An 18,170-nucleotide genomic window follows, 5' to 3' on the forward strand; every position below is an offset into this window, starting at 1 on the left:
AGAAAATCCAGTGCAGTGGCAGAAACGTTTCTGGAGGAAATCCTGGCTGATTCCTGGGAATTTTCCACCTTCCCTCCATACATCTCTCACCTACTGGAGCTTGTACGGAAGAGTCTGTCCCAGGGTGGTGAGGGGTGAGGTGCTTTCTTGCGAAGCAGAAATTCCCAGCCGTGGGTGTGTACTTTTAGTCTTAAACTTGCCTTATCTTATCACAGGATTCTTGGGTGGTGACTAGAACCTGGAAAGGGAGTTAGGCGAGGACGCTGCTTGTTGCCTCCAGAGACCTCCCTAGCTGTCACAACCAGCAGCCTTAGCACAGGAGACGCGCTGTGGAAATAGTAAAAGTTATGCCAGGAAAAAGTGAGTGATTAGGTTTGGGAAATACTGAGGATGATGGGGGCCGAGAGGTGGTGTTTAGAATGATAATGGATCCAGGTCCCTGAAGGATTTTCTGAGTCACAGGCGCTTAGTTGTACAATGTGGGAAGTCCCCTAGAAAATGAGCGTGGTTGGTGACTATAATCCATTAGCTATCCAACAAACCGTTTTTTGTGTTCCAACATGGCCCCCAGCCACGGAGAGTTTCCAAAGGGTACTGCCTTTGAGGCACCTTGAGTAGAGTAGCCCAATACACCAGTGACCTTAAACAAGGCTATTCATCGTTTCTCACTCTGTACTTAGTCTGCAAAAGCAGTGATTGGAATGATCTCTAAATCCCTCCAGGCACTGGGGTCCTTCAGGACGAAGCGAAGCACACTGCTCCTCTGCCACTGTTGAAATCTCAGCTCCCACTGATGCCCAAAGAGAGGAAAGAACAAGGACTAAATAAAGCATGCGCTCTGAGTCTGAGTCTGAGTCTGAGCTCTTCACAGTGTCAGGATTTGAACACTTACCCCTCGCTGGTGGGGCCAGGCCCGGTGTCCAAAGGCATTCCTTGTTTCCTAGTTGCCACTGTTAAAAACAAACCAATACTAAATCATCTTGGTGTTGCACAAGGGAACACATAAAAGTGAAAGTGGCAATTCCTTTCTGCAGAAAGGGCACACCAGAGCCAAGGCCCAGTTATCAAGCAGCCAGAGACAGGACATTCACTTGGTTGTTATTTTAATACCTGAAGTGAATGTGTCTTTTCCCTGATTGGATGGGGTCTGACTGTTCACCTTCTCTCCCAGAAGACTGGTTTAGAAAGAGTTGGTAAAGAAGAAGGGGCTGCTGTTCCAAGCCATCAAGTTCTAAGAATGCAGCGGGACCTTTGTGTAAACAGAAGTCTATTGGAGTTGGAGGGGATTAAAAGGTTTGTATGAAAGTCTTACAAGGCAAAGGGATATGGAATATTGGCAGTCGGCTGGCGAGTCACCTTTCGTAGAACAAAAATTTCTCCCACCATCATGTGAACATTTTCCACCACACAGACTACTGCCACAGACTCTCACCTTGCCACGCCTTGCCTTCCCTTACAGACCAAACATCTCTATGATCATCAGCTAAAATGAATCTTTCTTCCTTTAAGTTGTGTGTGTCAAGTATTTTGTCAACGATCCAAAGGAACTAATATGCTCATTTCTAGTGTGAGGCCGGGTGTTCAAAAATGGGATGGAGTCTCTTCTCACCACAGCCTTCATACGGATTGTTTACTCCCAAAATTAAGATTCTTGGGAAACACCTAAATAATGCAGAGGGCCTGAGCAATCGTCAGGAGGAACTCCCTCACAGATGCCTACACGTGGATTCCCATAGGATGCCTCTTTGCATGTTACTTGGGAAGAGAAGATGTTGATGAGGTCAAGAAACAGCGGCTGCTGGAATTGGGGGCACACTTGGTAGTTAAAAAGAAGCTTTGGCAGTGGGGCTGGGGTCGATAATTTAGTCAGTCGATTGTGTGCCTCTGGTGTCCATTCCTGTTTCCTGAACCAAATGACCTTTCAGGGTGGACAGTACTGCAGGTTTCGGGCGAGTTGTGTTCTATATAACCTAGTATTTATGTTACAGCAGAGTGCCGCTGACCCTCTATTTTCAGCCGACAGAAATCATCTTACAGTTATGGCTCAGGACAGCTGTCTCTCACCCATTGTTACTGAGATTTATTGTACCGTGCCCCCGCCCCTCCCCCCCATGAGTCAATTTAGTGCTATAGTTATCTTCCAAGCGCCAGTTTGGAGCTGTGTTCTGTGATGGCATGGAGAACAATGAGGACCCATGTAAGTGGAAGCCGAGCAACCATGATGGCAGTCCAATCACTCATATTTTAGCCATGTTCTCAGCCGTGGCGACACTGGTGGTTTTTCCTAGCGAGTCAGATTTGCTTTATATGAAATACAATCAGCAGGAATGGAGCTGTGAATACTGGCTAGCCTAAAGGAGATTTTTCTGGGCCCTGTGGACTTAGCTCTTCAGATCCCTGTCTTGTTTCATCATAAATCTCCTCTACCACTTCTAATGCCCAGACTCCTTCTAGGCAACACGCCTAATTATAGCTCTCCTGAGTCACTGGAGGCTTTTAAGAATCAGAATGCTAAGAGGCAGATACAGTATAAAAATAAATTTACCTTACTGGGGGTATAGCTCAGGGGTAGAGCATTTGACTGCAGATCAAGAGGTCCCTGGTTCAAATCCGGGTGCCCCCTGCCCATTTCTGGTTTTGCTTTAGAATATAGATTGAATTTGACTTTTATTATTATCTCTGGTTCATGGATGATTGAAGAGTTAACAATTTCCCTTGAGTTATTTGGATATGGCAAGTATGAGTCTAGGCTCCCCTAACATTCACTGTCTTCTGCTTTTTTTGTAGTAATTTTACAAGGTATGTGCTGTCTGAACTTCATTCATGGAGATGGATATTCAGGGATGGTTAGTAACTTGTGAAAGTCCAAAGCTGCAAGGGGAAGTGGGATTTGAACTCAAGACACACCTTCCATGACCTCACTATTTGGCTCATGTCACCATTTCTGAAGTAAAATGTTGTCAGACTCAGTGACACATACCTGCCATCTCAGCACTTGGGAAGCAGTGAGGGGAAGATCAGGAGTTCGAGGCCATCTTTGGCATTGTAAGGAGTTTGAAGCCAGTCTTGGCTAAGTGATGCCCTACCTTAAAACCAAAGCAAACCAAACCAAACCACCAAATAACTTTGTGATAAAATCCTTCTGTGTGGTATTTCCAAGGTCCCCTGGTTTCTACAACATTCCTACTCCAAGGACATCCAAGTAATTTAGTGACCTTGCTTGGGGAGAAGCCAAGAAAGACAATCCTGGGGATGCAGCTTAGTGACAAAGCATGCATGCAGCATGCAGAAGGTTTCATCCCAGTACCAAATCTTTCTCATTATAATATATATATCCCTCTCCCAATGTGGTTCATATCGAATAAATCTCCCCTTTCTGCTTTTAATTATGAATTTGGCTCTTTTATTGGCTTATTGTGAATGGGTGAGTAAGCTCGGCTTGTTGGATCAGAGGCTGTGACCGACCTTAAGTTTGGTAGCATTCTGATGACATTGTGAGCATCTACTCTACGTGGAAACTGTACAAAGCATGAACCCAGAGATGGCAGAGACTCAGCTCCCTCTACTCCGGATCAGAAGGCAGGCATGAGCTGTGCCAGGGGTGCCAGGCTTAGCAGAATGAAGAGGCGGTGATTACTTTCATCTAAAGGAGGGGGAGGTTAGGGGAGGCTTCGGAGAGAGAGGAGTTTATGGCCAGCCTGTCTCAGAGAATAATGTCCCACAGGTGGAGAGTGGATGGAGGTGGGGTTGGCTGGAGACGGATGGTGTAGGCAGTTCTCGGCAAGAGCAGCAGCAATGCACTGGGAGAGGCTGGAGCCAGGTCGCTGCTTAGAGTGTAATGTAGGGAGTGAGAAGAAGAGACAAGTAGAGATCAAGGGTGAATAGCTTTGTGTGCAGTCTAGGAGACTTAGAGATTATTGAAAATGCATTCGCAAGGGGTGTGTAAATAGACGTTGTTTTCTCACAGGCTCTGGCACAGTGTGCAGTTGGAGGCTGGGACAGGGAAAGGGTGGCGATCGACTTGGGCAACCTCAAATGTCAAATCAACAGCACTTAGTCATTAGCTGGAGATAGCACGACCCAGGGTTGCCTGAAATATTTGCCCTAGATGACAGGGGTGTCACCAAGCAAGACAGAGATGGGGAAGGTTGTCAGATGGTTAGATACGCAGGCCCAGCACTCGGTCCTGAGCCTACACCAGAATCCTGGCCTGATAACCTGCTAATTCTGGAAGCTTTGACTAGATACTTCACCTACGTTGTGCCTCTATTTTCAATGCGCCAAACGAGCACACTGTCACTAATGGTTTTTTTTTTTTTTTTGTGGGATTTTTATGGGTAAACAGTCTATGGTGAGGCACACCGCAAATTGCTAGTGCATTTGAGCTATTGTTCCAACAGAGCAAAATACATGGAATTATAGAACAGGGAGATAAGAAGCTTAATTTGGGGCACGAACGGTGTTGAAATTTAAGGTTCTCTTTGGGCATCAGAATGGAGAGGGTGTAAGTGGGTAATTTGGGGCCTTCAGAAAGCTATTGAGCCCCAGCCCCAGCTTGTTGCCCGTCACTCACTGTCCCTACAGTGTCTGACAGGCCTCGTCAAGGCCAGTGTGTTACAGCGGTGAGCGCTTCTCTGACTTTTTGGCTCAGTCTTAGCCATGCACGGGATTGAGAGTTCTGAGATTAGAACCCAAGGGACTAGGAGTCTGGGGTAAACTGAACTTCCAACTCTTCGTCTTTCTTCCCTTTGCTTTAACTATGGCACAGATTTCCCTACATGGAAATCTGGTGAAAGCACGCACAGTGCATGCACACAGCAACATTTGCCTGTAGTTTCAGAGTCAGCTTCTGAAGACATGTAGACAGATCCTTAACCAGCCCCGCCCAATTATGTGGTGGCAACAGCTGCTTAGAAGACTCTTTTACTCACCTGGAGCAGTGTGCACACCTGATGATAATTAACTCAGGAGCTGGGCCTGAGCTCTAGGGAGCAGGAAGAGAAGAAATGCTTAAGCTCTGGGAACAGCAGGAGGCGGTGTGGTGGGAAGAGAATCAGGGGTGAGTCAAGTCCTAGAGGAATCTCAGGCATGAGAAACATTTCATGAGGTGTGATGTAGGTCATGAGAGCAGCACAAATATTTACAGGAGGCCTATGCTTGCTGTGGGGGTATAGCTCAGTGGTAGAGCATTTGACTGCAGATCAAGAGGTCCCTGGTTCAAATCCAGGTGCCCCCTGTTGTCAGACTTTTTGTTTCAATTGGCAGCTTTGTGACAAGTCCTCACTAGGACACAGCAAACATTTGTCTACAGCTCCAAGCTTGCTTAACTTTCCCTTCTAGCCACACTTCCATCTCATACCTGCTTCCTGGGTTGCACTCTGAAAAATTAATACTTGTGCGTGTGGAGGCAAGGATGGCAAGCCTATGGGGATTTCTCCTGGTTTCTGTTTGATGTTTCCTTGAAGGTTGCTCTATCACAGGGGTCCTTAGAGAAAAATCAAAAGGCTCTTGATTATATTCCACTTTAGAAGAAAATGAATTGCACCCAGGCTTTCATTAAATAGGGTGCAGGCTGGCCTCATCTTTCTCAGAAAAGAAATGACAAGTAAGACTCATTATACAGTACTTGATGGATTTTGTTTTATTCCGGGGCAAATTGGGCTTTCCTGCTTTGAAAGGACTATCCCTCTCTTGTTGTAATGCAATTAGGAAGATTTGGGGGTGGGGGGATGGTTTTGTCCTAGCTCTCTGCAGTGGTTTCAGGCCAGCTAGCTCACCAATCTGAGCAAGCTCTAATTCCTTTTTAGATGTGCTTTAGGGTTAGCAATAGTTCACTCTTCCCAGAGTTCCATGTAAGAACCGAATATGTCAATTGCGTGCACAGCGTATAGTGATTACCCCGTAAGTGATGGCAGTTCTGTTTCCAGCACCTCCACTCTGTGTGCATGTATGAGTGAGTGATATATTTGCTTGTTCCTTAGCATCTATATGGAAGCTCCAGACAATCCATGCTGGTGCAGTTGAGCCTGAGGGTCCACTAAAGTACATGTCAGTGGTGATCTGTATTCTTCTCTCAGAGCTCTGGGGCAGAAGTTTCAGCTCCACTCAAGTGGGCTAAAGGCAAAATGTTAGCAGGGCTTTATTCTCGCAGACGCCTCTAGGGAGAATCTGTCCATAGTACCTGTTTCCGGCTTCTTTGGCCTGTTGCCTTCTCTTCTGTCTTTAAAGGCAGCAGCACAGTGTCATCAGATGTCCCTGTCACATCCCTTCTCTGTGTGCACTGTGTGAGCAGCTGACGGTAGCTGGGGATGGCAAAGACTGTCTAGCTGGGGATGGCTAAGAAGACTGTATCCTGGCTGGAATGGGATGCGGGAAGGCGAGGAAGTGGGGCGGGAAAGCAGTGCTCACAGTTCGCTGCAAGAGTTCTGGGAAACGTTGACTAAGGGGAAGGTTTCCACCAATCAGGAACCTGACAGCCATGCCTCCTTTAATTCTGTCTACAACAGTTTGCAAGAATAAGACTAAGTACACGGAAAACGTGCCCTTTCTCTGGCGGGTTAATAAGGGCTGCCAACAGGATTATAATGCCGGTAGCCGGGTTCTGGGCAGAAGCTGCAAGCAAGCCTTGCTACTCAAGCACGACTGGCTGCAACAGGCCCAGCCTGCCTTCTGTGCGGTATGCCAGCCGCCCAGGAGCCTTACAGGGCCAGACGGCACAGGCCTGTAAGCCCTGTAAGACTCTGGAATCTAAGGCAGGAAAGTGGGGAGTTTAAGGCTTCTTGAATTACAGAATTCAAGGGAACCTGTGTCAACATAAAAAAAAAAGGCAGCGTGGAGTGCTTGCCCAACAGCCCTGTCTCAACATTTAAAAAATGCGTTGAATGATTGCCCAATGTTTATATATAATGGATGGGTTTTGCAAGAGAGTCCTTTCGGGAAGATACAGGATTACGACGTACGACTGCTTTTCCTTGCTAAAGTAGTCTCTTCCAGGTTCAGCTAAAGACCTTCATACTCCTTTTTGTAGCCAACTAAAGAGTTCACCCACATTCCCACACCGGGAGTCGAACCCGGGCCGCCTGGGTGAAAACCAGGAATCCTAACCGCTAGACCATGTGGGAGGTGATGGTGAAGGCTCCCTCTTGAGGCAGTCGCTTGTGAAGCTGGGGCAGGTCGCCTCAGATCTGCCTTCCTGAGGAAAGAGTGTAGGGGTACTTAGAGGTTGAAGGCTCGGGGAGGGCTGGAGTGTGGGGAAAAGGCGATTAAAGCGCGGGAAAGTGAAGTGACTGTGGTCGTGTGTGCTCAGTAAAGCCTCGCTGCTCTCCCTCGGACACTCGGAGCAGCAGCGTTAGCTGGCTCCAGGAAGAAGTTTTGGCCTCTGACGTCAGAAGGTCTGCGCAACCTGCACGTCTCAGAAAGCCAGTTTAGGTACCTTTTACCATGGTGGCCAATTTGCCAGAGGCGCTGTCTGTGACAAAGCTCGTGGGAATTCACTGCTTAGAGAGACGGGCCGTGAAACTGATGTTAAGAGCAACCAAGCAAGGGCAGGTTAGTGGGCTAGCGCAGGCGTGACTGGTGCTTTCACCAGGATCTTAACCGAAACCACTGAATCTGATCTGCGTGCTAAACCTGAAAATGAAATTTCAACAAGAACCCCGTGATCACAAGCATGTTCAGGTTGGACGAGCGCTGTTACCGAGCATCACCGTTGGCAGATAGCAAAGTTAGTTTTAGCAGCCAGGATGCTTGCAGAAGTCTCTTTCCCCCGCCCTCCCTACCCCCCGTCCCCCCCCCCCCCCCCCCCGCCGCCCCATTAGAGAATTATTAGGAAATCAGGTCAGTCTGGTGCATCTTCACTTGGCTAAGCAAATAACTGAGACAAAATTCTGCGAGATCACATCCCTAGGCCTAATAAAGTACACCACAATGTATTTGGAATAATTGTTGGGTGCTTAACCATTTGCTGACTCAGCGACTTATCGTCTCTACCTGCTGCGAGATCTTGTGCGATAAATCATGGAAGAGAGGGTTATTAAATTACCACGTTCCCTTGCACCTCATGCCACTGTTAGGCGTATATTGGGCACTGCAATCATCACACTGCAAAGAAGAGGGCATTTCTGATAGTTAGATGCTTACTCGAGGAAGCTTGCCCCTCACCCCGGACTGCGCTAGTTTCTAAACCCCAGGGTGTTTACTTTGGCTGAGTCAAAATGTAGAAGAAAAGGGTAGAAGATGGCTAGGAGCCCAATGTCTCCCATGGACCTCTTGCGGTTCAATTACAAGGTGCCAGTTAAAAATGAGTCTCTGTGCCCCTTCTAGAAAATCAGAGTCTCGAGATGCTTAGGAGTTTTAATTTTCAATAAGCTTCTCGTGCAACCATATAAACTAATCTTTGTGAATTGCCCGTTTGCCGTTAGGCGTAACCTTTGTTATGGTGTGGATGAGAGCGCATATAGAGTCACATATTCATGGCTCTTGTATCTGTAGCGGCGTCCGCTAAAGATATCTGGCACCTGGCTTTTTTAGCAGACCTCTTTGCATCTTAGTATCTAATGATGCAGGGCTAGCTGAATGGAGTAGCCAAAGATGAAATAGGTAAGTGTTAATAAAACATAGGGAAATTTGAAAACATTTCTCATGTGATATCTATCATCTGTCTGTCTGTCTATCTCATTCATTCATTCACCTATCCTCTCTCTCTTCTCTCCTCTCTCCTCTTGCTCTCCCCTCCTTCCTTCCCTCCTCCCTGCCCTCAGGCACCACCAATCTATCCCGTGAAACTGGAATTCCAAGCTGCAAGGCTGAATTCCTTGAAAGACTTGATGCAGTGTCACAATATTGCCAGAAGGGAGCAGCAGAGAGCTACCAAGTTGTTCCAAGAGGCCACGTGAACCAAGGTTATCAATTAGGAAAAATGTTAGCTTTGCAGCACAGAGCAGGCTACCTGGGGAGTGTTTGCAAAGAACACGTCTACCTAAGCAGCTCTTAGCCAGGAGAGCCCAGTCTGAAGGGCAGGCAGCCATCTCTCAGGAGGAAAGACAATGCCCTGCTACTGGGTGGAGAAGAGGAGCTGCAGCCTGGGATGCCAGCTGGCAAGTCAGAAACTGGCTCAGGGGTGAGCACTAAGAGTGGGGTTATCAGGCAGCTCAGGAGCCCGGGGGTCTTCCCAGGCAGCTATCAGGACTCAGTATCCCAGTGGTCCATTGCTGTGATAAGATCAGGAAACAGTGAGCCACCAGCAATGAAACATGTAATGATAACACATTAACCTACGATTATGGAAAGGCCTGGAAGCCGGTTAACCCCTTACTGAGAAACATTATGGTAGGTAGTGAGATCTTCTAGTTCTTTTTGGAAAATGCCTTTGCATAAAAAGAAGAACTTAAGGAATACATGACAATATGTGATTAAATACTGCAATTACGGCACAATCGATACTTGCTCTAGACATTTCTGTGAAAGGAGAGATCAATGGAGGCTTCTTTAAGGAAATGAAATTTGATCTGTGCACTAATGGAAGAGGATGATTCAGAAAGCCCAGAAGGGAGCCCAGTGGTAGCTGAGTTTTCTGCAGGCCTGCCAGGAGGCTTCTGTACATGTAACATATTGGGGGATAAACCCACTTTTTGGGCATTGATAAGCTGTGTTTTTCCTGGATGTTTACCACATGTTCTGAAGAACATAATTCACTTTCTTCAAGGATGGAGTGTATCATTAACTTTGGAAAGGTCAAACCGGGCGGTGGTGGCGCACGCCTTTAATCCCAGCACTCGGGTGGCAGAGGCAGGCGGATCTCTGAGTTCAAGGCCAGCCTGGTCTACAAGAGCTAGTTCCAGGACAGGCTCTAGAAACTACAGGGAAACCCTGTCTTGAAAAACCAAAAACCAAAAAACAAAAAAACAAAACAAAAAACTTTGGAAAGGTCAATATGGATGCCACGTACAACAGACATGGCTCCCAGTGAGACCGTTTTCAGGGCACGAATGTCCACTGCTTTCCTAGAGCTAGCGGGAGCCATATAACCATGTCTCTTGACTCTGAATAGACATGGTCTGCTCAGTTTCTGTCCTGATAAATAAGAATATATCTGGGTCTTTACAATGATGCTAAAGGGGTTAGCTGGGATCTCTGCAGGGAGAACCAGGTATGGTTAAGTGAGCCAGGTCGTTACACAATGAAGGACACAAAAGTGCATCTTCAAACTGCTGGTGGGGCTGTGATCAGCGTTCATGATTGCAGTGCAGGGGGTAGTTATGACTCAGGGTGTGGACTGTCTTTGTACATCCTGTCTCTCTGGGCATGATTGCTTTTTACTTTTTATACATAATCACCCATAGATCTTCTTTCCTTTTCTTGTGCTTACTTACATAACTGTCTAAAATATCATGCCTTTTCCAAGTAATTTTTGTAAAAGCGGCTTCCTAGTTTCCCAGGACATTTGCAAAACGTTAGCTTTTATTTGAGTTTGGAGACACAACAGATCTTGTCTGCCTCATGTGAAACGTTTCTGTTTTAACGTTTTCTTGGGTTGTGTATTTGCCTAGATGCATGTGTGTTCATGTATGTGCAGGTGCACTCACTTGTGTATACAGGTGCACACGCGCATGTCTGCATGCATGTGGAGGCCAGAGGATGGCCTTGGGTGTCATTCCTCACCAGTTGTCCACCTCATCTTTTTGAGACAGGGTCTTTCGCTGGCCTGAAGCTCTTTGATTGGGCTGTGCTGGCTGGCCAGTGAGCCGGGGAATCTGCCTCTCTCTGCCTCAGCACCTGTGTTACAAATGTGTGCACCATTGCTTTATTTATTTATTTATTTATTTATTTATTTATTTATTTTTTTAATGTGAGTTCTGGGGACTGAACTCAGGTCCTTGTGCTGACTTTGCTGACTGAACCATCTTACATTTATTCCTTTTCCTCCCCCTTCCTTCCCCTTCTTCCTCTTCTTCTCCTCCCCCATTCCTTCTTTGTCCCCTTCTCCTCTCTTCTTCCTCTTTTCCTCCTCCCTCCCTTCTCTTCTTCCTCCTCTTTTTTTTCTTCTTCTTCCTCTTCTTACCCTCCCCTCCCCCTCCAATTATTTGAGCAACTTGAAAGCAAAATGCTTTCCCTCTGGTCACAGTAAATCCCCGTGGCCGTGACTTCCATGGGAGTGGGAACGAGGTGGCAGGTGGAGCAGGAAAGCACACCTCTATCACTGTGGGATGGGATCTGGGAATATAGGAGACACCACAGAAATCCTGTGAAATCCTCTCCACTCTCTGAGGAGTTTTTCCTGAGAGGCATGCGTGTAATGCCAGGATTCTTATCTCTCCCTCTCCTCTGTAGGTGTTTTATGGCAACACTCTTTCTCTCTCTGCTCTTGGATCAGGAGCCCTATAAATCCTAGCAGTGAATCCTTTTGGCAGGTCAAATTGCTTTCCATTTGGGACCCAGGAGAAAGCAGACTACTCACTGGGCAGTACCAGCGTTGTGCCAGGGTGGTTCTCTGAAAGCACCTCTACATTTCTTCTTGACAGTAGGAGTTAGCGGGGACCTCAGAGGTAGTTTTAGTTAGTTACCTAGAGACTGCTAGTGAGACACACAATCTTTTAAGAAGGTATATATTCCCCCTAGACATTTGTCAGGGTGTCAGGACATTCATAAACATATTGGAGGAAGGGATAAGAGAAATTACAGCCAATTATCTGAAGCTCCATGAAAGAAGGCAAAGTTTAGATGTGAAGAAATAACTTCTTTCGAGTGCCTTACTGCCCCACAATGAGGGTAGCTACAAGCAGTTACAAATCTGCAGTCACTGTTGAACCCAGCTTGACTGAAGTCAGGCCAGCCAAGAATCATCATTATAGGACTATGTGTCTTTTTTTTTAAATTTTTATTCATTTCACATACCAACCGCAGTTCCCCCTCCCACCCCTCCTCCTGATCCCCCCCACCTTCCCTTAACCCACTATCCACTCCTTTAAAAGGGTAAGGCCTCCCATGGGAAGTCAACAAAGCCTGGCATATTATGTTGAGGCAGGACCAAGCCCCTCCCTCAAGGTTTAGCAAGGCATCCCACTTTAGGGAATGGGCTTCAAAAAGCTAGCTCAGGCACTGTGGATAAATGTTGGTCCAACGCCTGGAGTCCTTCAAACAGACCAAGCTAGACAACTGCATTTGCTTCTTGTCTCCAGCCATGTGTGTCTTCGAAGTGGTGGTTGTGTTAGAGAGTGTGGCTTTGTGGTCTTGCCTGCTGTGTTTCTGGTGGGATTCTTGGGCCATTAAGTGCATGGTTTTCTGGAACCATCCTGTGGTTTTGTCTGTAGCAGAGGGGCTAGGCTGGAATGCTGTATGGCTTGGAGAAACCTAAGGTCAACTAGTTCCATCTGGGGAGTGTTTAGCTGGCTAATGGCTACTGCTGACATTTTCTGCATTTGTGGCCAGTAGTCTGGTCTTTTTGCTGCACTAGGTTTCCCTGTTAATTTAGTTACCAGCTTCCTGGGGTACGGTTGGTGCCCTTGTGCTCTAGTGGGAGCCCCACTCTGTAGTTGCCTAGGTGGGAGCCCCACTCTGTAGTTGCCTAGGTGGGACACCCAGGTTGACTTTCAGGAGACAAATGAAGCTGTTGAGGCCATCCACCGGAGCAGAAGGCAGCTTTGGGGAGTCAGCAGAAGCCTTTGGGGAGTCAGCAGAGGTCTTTGGGGAGTCAGCAGAGGTCTTTGGGAAGTCAGCAGAGGTCTTTGGGGAGTCAGCAGAGGTCTTTGGGGGAGTCAGCAGAGGTCTTTGAGGAGTCAGCAGAGGTCTTTGGGGAGTCAGCAGAGGTCTTTGGGGAGTCATCAGAAGCCTTTGGGGAGTCAGCAGAGGTCTTTGGGGAGTCAGTAGAGGTCTTTGGGGGAGTTAGCAGAGGTCTTTGGGGGAGTCATCAGAAGCCTTTGGGGAGTCAGCAGAGGTCTTTGGGGAGTTAGTAGAGGTTTTTCCCCATCGTCCAATTTTATTTGGGGCTAAGGGGCTCACTCATACAAACCAAGACACATGTATCCCAGCATTGGCAGTCCCACATGGACAGCGTTTTCTCCTTAGGACGTTTCCTTGACCCTTTCTTAATACACTGATGATGTCTAAAGAAGGGGACTTAAGGTATAGCTTACTGCCTCCTATCTCTTTGCTCATTCTCCCAGTCCACAGTTTAGGGGGGAGAGACTTGGATTTTTCACTTCCTTAGCATTGAAATTTCTCCTACCTGAGGGCAGCCTCCTGGCGAGCCACCAAATACCCCAAAGTAATCCTGTGGTATTTCCCTGAACGTGCAGTTCCTAGCTGCACAGTGGCATCACCTGGGGATTCGTGGGCAATGCGGTCTCAGGCTCTACCTGGTTCTCATGGATCAGAACCTGTGCTGTTACAATGTCCCAGGTGACTTGTGTGCACATGGAGATTTGGGAAGCACAGAGGTAGAGGAACATGTATGATTAGCTGACTTAGGCTTAGCGCTTACTAAGTTGGGGAGTTAAAGAGATTTAGAAAATTCCCTTTCTCCTGAAAAAGCTTGCTTCTATAAGCTGTTAAGTTGTTACAAAATCCCATTTTGGACCCATGAAGCAGAATATTAACAGTTTTTTTCTTTTATATTCTTGGTACGGCCACCAGTCACTTTCTCTAGGGAAATAAACATTTCAGATTGATCAGGGCAAGCTCAGTATGAGGAAATAAGGGAAAAAATGCTCAGTCATACTAAAATTATTTGTTTAACATTTGGAAAATAAGGAGAAGAAACAGAGAGAAGAGATGGGAAAACGCTGAAGTTTGTCACTATGCAACTTGTTATATTTGAATTTTTCTTGTTTATCTTTACTGTGGCACTGAGCAGCTTGTTAGTAGGAAGCTGAGTTAATTGATTTGTGTTGCTCTATCTTATATATGTTAAAGCATGTTTAAGATAACTTAAAGTAGGAGCATTTCACAGAAAAACTAGTTTTGGAAATGCTGTGAACCACATAACCCTCTTGCAGACACACAGTAGACATTGTCGTGAAGGGGTTGCCAAGTCCTGCCAAGACATCCCTCCAGCTTACCTGTTGCTATCTCACGTGTTATCCTCTAGCACGCCATAGACTGTGTGTTCTCTACACAAATTTTAGAATATTTTAATCTAAAATCAATCCCTTGTATATGATCATCAAGTCTGTTTGTGCTGTCTCCAAGCTCCTCCTGGCAGATCTTCCCTCATGCAAACTGACCAGTGTACCTTTTGTGTCCCAAGCTTAGATGTGCCTTAGATCAGAAGCCACTGTAGATGATCTCGTATCCCCTAATTAACTTTTCTCTCATATGTTTCTGCTGAGATAGTCCTGAGATATAGTGAGTTCCATTGGATGAGAAAGAACCTGGCACCTCTCACACACATCCTAGCACGGGCTCTCAGGTTAGAGCCCCGAGATTCTGACTGACCAGTACGTGATTTGGATAGTTCCTATTGTAAATCTACCCACTGAGTTGGCCATGACATCTAGCGAGAACTGCAAGAGGCAAAGGCATGGTCTTGCAAATCAAGAAAGACACATAGTCTGCAGAGACTTGTGTCCTTTCTTGGTGTAGTCTTGGAAATGCTTTCAAATTCTGTGTGATATCATATAGATAAGGCATGTGGATAGATGCTTAGACTGAGGTCTGGAAGATTCTTTCCATGTTTTTTCTTGCATTGGGAAGGGGCTTATGTGCACGCACAGAAAACAATCTTCATTCTATGGCAATACTTCTAGACTAGAAGAGCTTCATGTTCAATACAACTAATTTTAATGATTATTAGAAGAGATTATTAGTCCTGCCTGTGTTCAAAAGAGTTGTGAATTTCTGAGGATTGGGGGTGGAAATATTGGTGTGGCTGTGTTGCATGAATTCTAATTGGTCTTAATAATAAAAACCCAGAGCCAGATATAGTGGCAAATGCTGAAAGTTCTGAGAAAGAAAGGAGCAATCCATAGCTAACTCTTACCTTGCTAACTCCTCAGCTGAAAATGGCTGAGCTCCTGCCTCCTCCTGCCTAGTATTCCCCTCTCTGCCCAGCCATATCACTTTCTGTCTGTTTGTAAAGACCTCCATACCTCTATGGTTAACTAGTGACTAACTCCACCCTCTGATCTTTAGGCACACTTTGTTAGAGCACAAGCAAAATATCATCACATTTCCCCTTTTTTTGTCTAAAATAAAAAAGGTTATAACTGATATAAGAAAAACTCTACACAGTAAGTAAATAACTATGTACAATATATAAGGCAATAAATACATCAATGATATCTACTCCATTAGCAAATGACAAATTCAGAGAAAATACTCCATATCTATGCTATGATGATGAGTCCAAAAAGTTGTACCTAATTCACTTTCTATTCTAACTTGCATTACCAAAATTATCTTTTAATCTCTCTCAACCTTATACACATTACACCTCTTTAGTGAATTTCTTTTCTGAATCTGGTAACAAGGAAAACTATAACTATCTAGTCTTCAACTCCATCAGAGACCCAAGAAGGAAATAATATTACCTGAGTAAGCAGGAAGTACAAGCAAGTGACTTCCAAAAATGTGAGCTATGACAGAGACAGTTGACTGCTTGGACAGTCACCCTATGTTCCTCTGTAGTGTTGGGGCATCTGTCTTCAGCCTATAGGCCTAGCATATTTGACAGACTTTTCTGTGAAGCAGGATATTCTGAAGGACTTCCCTACCTTGTCTTGGTAAAGTTTGATAGTCCTTTCTTTTGTGTTCTGCTTGTCCATTTTGCACTGCATACTGTCAGCAGTTGAGGCAAGAGCACTTTCTTGCCCAGTAGCTAACTTTTGCCACAAAGAAAGAAAACTCCACGTGGAGTTTCTTTGATGCCCATCATCTTCTCTGAAGTAGATTGGTGCTGCAAGGAACAGACATGTCTCATTGTCATATAAAATAAAAGCACCTATACTATTAAAACATCTTAAATGGCATATTCTGTAGAGTTCTGAAGTGTTTGAAGACAACCTGTCTAAAATATGTCTCTGTTTGACCTTGAAAACATACCTAATATGGTCACAAGTTTGATTGTAATGACTAACTACTAACTTGTATTTCTCTTTTTTAAAGAATTATTCATTTATTTATTATATATACAGTGTTCTACCTGCATGTATGCCTGCACAACAGAAGAGGTATCCGATCTCATAATAGATGGTTGTGAGCCACCATGTGGTTGCTGGGAATTGAACTCAGGACCTCTGGAAGAGCAGGCAGTGCTCTTAACCTTTGAGCCATCTCTCCAGCCCCCCTAACTTGTATTTCTTTATATCCTAATTAGCTGGTAATAATAACTTTCAAGAACTAGAAATTTGCATTACATAGTTAAATGAGCTATATAGGTACAATACCTTGAATAAGATGAGAAATGTATGTACACTATGTTCTAACAAAATTAATCTCAAGTTTGTATCCATATATAACATATTAGATATATCCAAAGTAATATATTTAAAACAAGTAGTTGCTTTTTTGTTTAAAAGTAGATTCAATAATCTACCTTTTTATCCTGTTTCTATATCCCCTTTTTATCCTTTTCAGAATAGATGCAATAATCTACCTTTACATCCTTTACTGAATGCTGGGAGGAAGAAGACAGAGTCATAGAGAAGCCATGTAGTCCCACCAGAGACAGATGCTGATTGGAATCTTGCTGGTAAGCCACAGCCACATGGCGATACACAGATTACTAGAAATGGGTTAAATTAAGATGTAAGAGTTAGTCAATAAGAAGTTAGAGCTAATGGGCCAAGCAGTGTTTTAAATAATATAGTTTCTGGGTGGTTATTTTGGTTCTGGGCAGCTGCGATGAGCAAGTGGCCTCCTCCTACATCCCATCTCTTAGGAATGTGGACATTTTCCATATTTATTTTTAATAACAAATACAGGAGAATTCCAAGCACTGGTTGATTCTTCAATATGCTCAGCATTTAGCTGCTCCTGTACCAGCTGTTCTCAGGTCTGCAGGATCTCTATTGTTAAAGGCCATTGCTTAACCCATACAGGTTTGTCCATCAACCATTTTAAAGATAGTGTCTTTAAAAGATCAGCAGCTGTTGTGCCCTGTTCTTGTACAATCTGAATGGTCAGTGACTGTTCTTTATAATACCATCTAATAATTTCCCAGAAACATGTGTTAATTTATGGTTCATTTCTAAGATTGGGGGGAATGTTAATCTGAGTATTCCATTGCTGTAACAAATCATGTCCCCATGAATTCATTGCTATGTTAGCCATATATGGCTTTAATTTTCCTCGGTCCCTCTGTCCCTATATATTCTACCCACTATGTGCTCTGTTTTATCTCAGATAACATTCAGTCCCTAAAAGCTGAACATTTATGTCCTGAAGAGGCCAATTTGGATACCAAGATTCTGGTGCAATTATTGTTACATCAGCATCTGTGTCTACAGATGTCTTCAATGACAATATCATTTATTCATATTTTTAATTTTGGTCTTTGTTCACTTATAGAAGTTTGCCAAAATATTTGCTTTATGTTTTTTCCTGAATTTTCTGTTCTTTCTTCTATAGCTTTTCTGTCATCCAAAGCAGTATGATTTCTTATAATAGGCATTAGGTCCTTTAATTGCTCTGGGAAGGAGTTTCCTCCATGGATACAGGAAATGACTGAACTGAATTTGACTTGGGTCCCAAGGAGTTTCCCGATGGCAAAGAGTTACCTTGACTGTCCCTTGTTGATCTACATTCATTAGTTTAATGCCTGCCTTTGCCACACCTTCTGCATAATCCATAAGGGATGGTGTTGTGTTTGAATTATGCTTAGAAAAAACATTGTTTCTAGGGACGCTCTGTTTACAATACATTTTTTAGGTGATCATGTTTGCCGCAACTGAAACACTTGACATTTTGATTTTTCTTCAAACCTTTGGAAATCACCTCCCCTATCCAAGCATCATCATGGTCATGAGACTCAATATTGATTGTATCTTGAATACATTCTTCCAAGGGTGTTGATCTTGCCTTTAATGACCTAATTATCCTTTTGTATTGAGAATTAGTATTTTCAACAGCCAGAGATTCAATTATTGTCTAGCTTCTGAATTTGGTATCATTCTATTTATGGCTGAAGTCAATGTTTGTAAGAAATCTATGAAGGTTTCCTTTGGACCCTATATAGC

The 18,170-nt window shown here is 44.7% G+C and overlaps 3 non-coding genes across 3 annotated transcripts; 2 read left to right on the forward strand and 1 right to left on the reverse strand.

The window, feature by feature from the left end:
* Nucleotides 1-2,551: 2,551 nt before the first annotated feature.
* Nucleotides 2,552-2,623, forward strand: Trnac-gca. The gene has a single exon. It is a non-coding gene; the product is annotated as a tRNA-Cys (tRNA).
* A 2,541-nt stretch (nt 2,624-5,164) lies between these two features.
* Trnac-gca lies at nt 5,165-5,236 on the forward strand. The gene has a single exon. It is a non-coding gene; the product is annotated as a tRNA-Cys (tRNA).
* A 1,813-nt stretch (nt 5,237-7,049) lies between these two features.
* Trnae-uuc lies at nt 7,050-7,121 on the reverse strand. Its single transcript has one exon. It is a non-coding gene; the product is annotated as a tRNA-Glu (tRNA).
* Nucleotides 7,122-18,170: the final 11,049 nt, after the last annotated feature.

Source organism: Arvicola amphibius, chromosome 3 (assembly GCF_903992535.2).
Source record: "Arvicola amphibius chromosome 3, mArvAmp1.2, whole genome shotgun sequence".
Lineage (NCBI taxonomy): Eukaryota > Metazoa > Chordata > Mammalia > Rodentia > Cricetidae > Arvicola > Arvicola amphibius.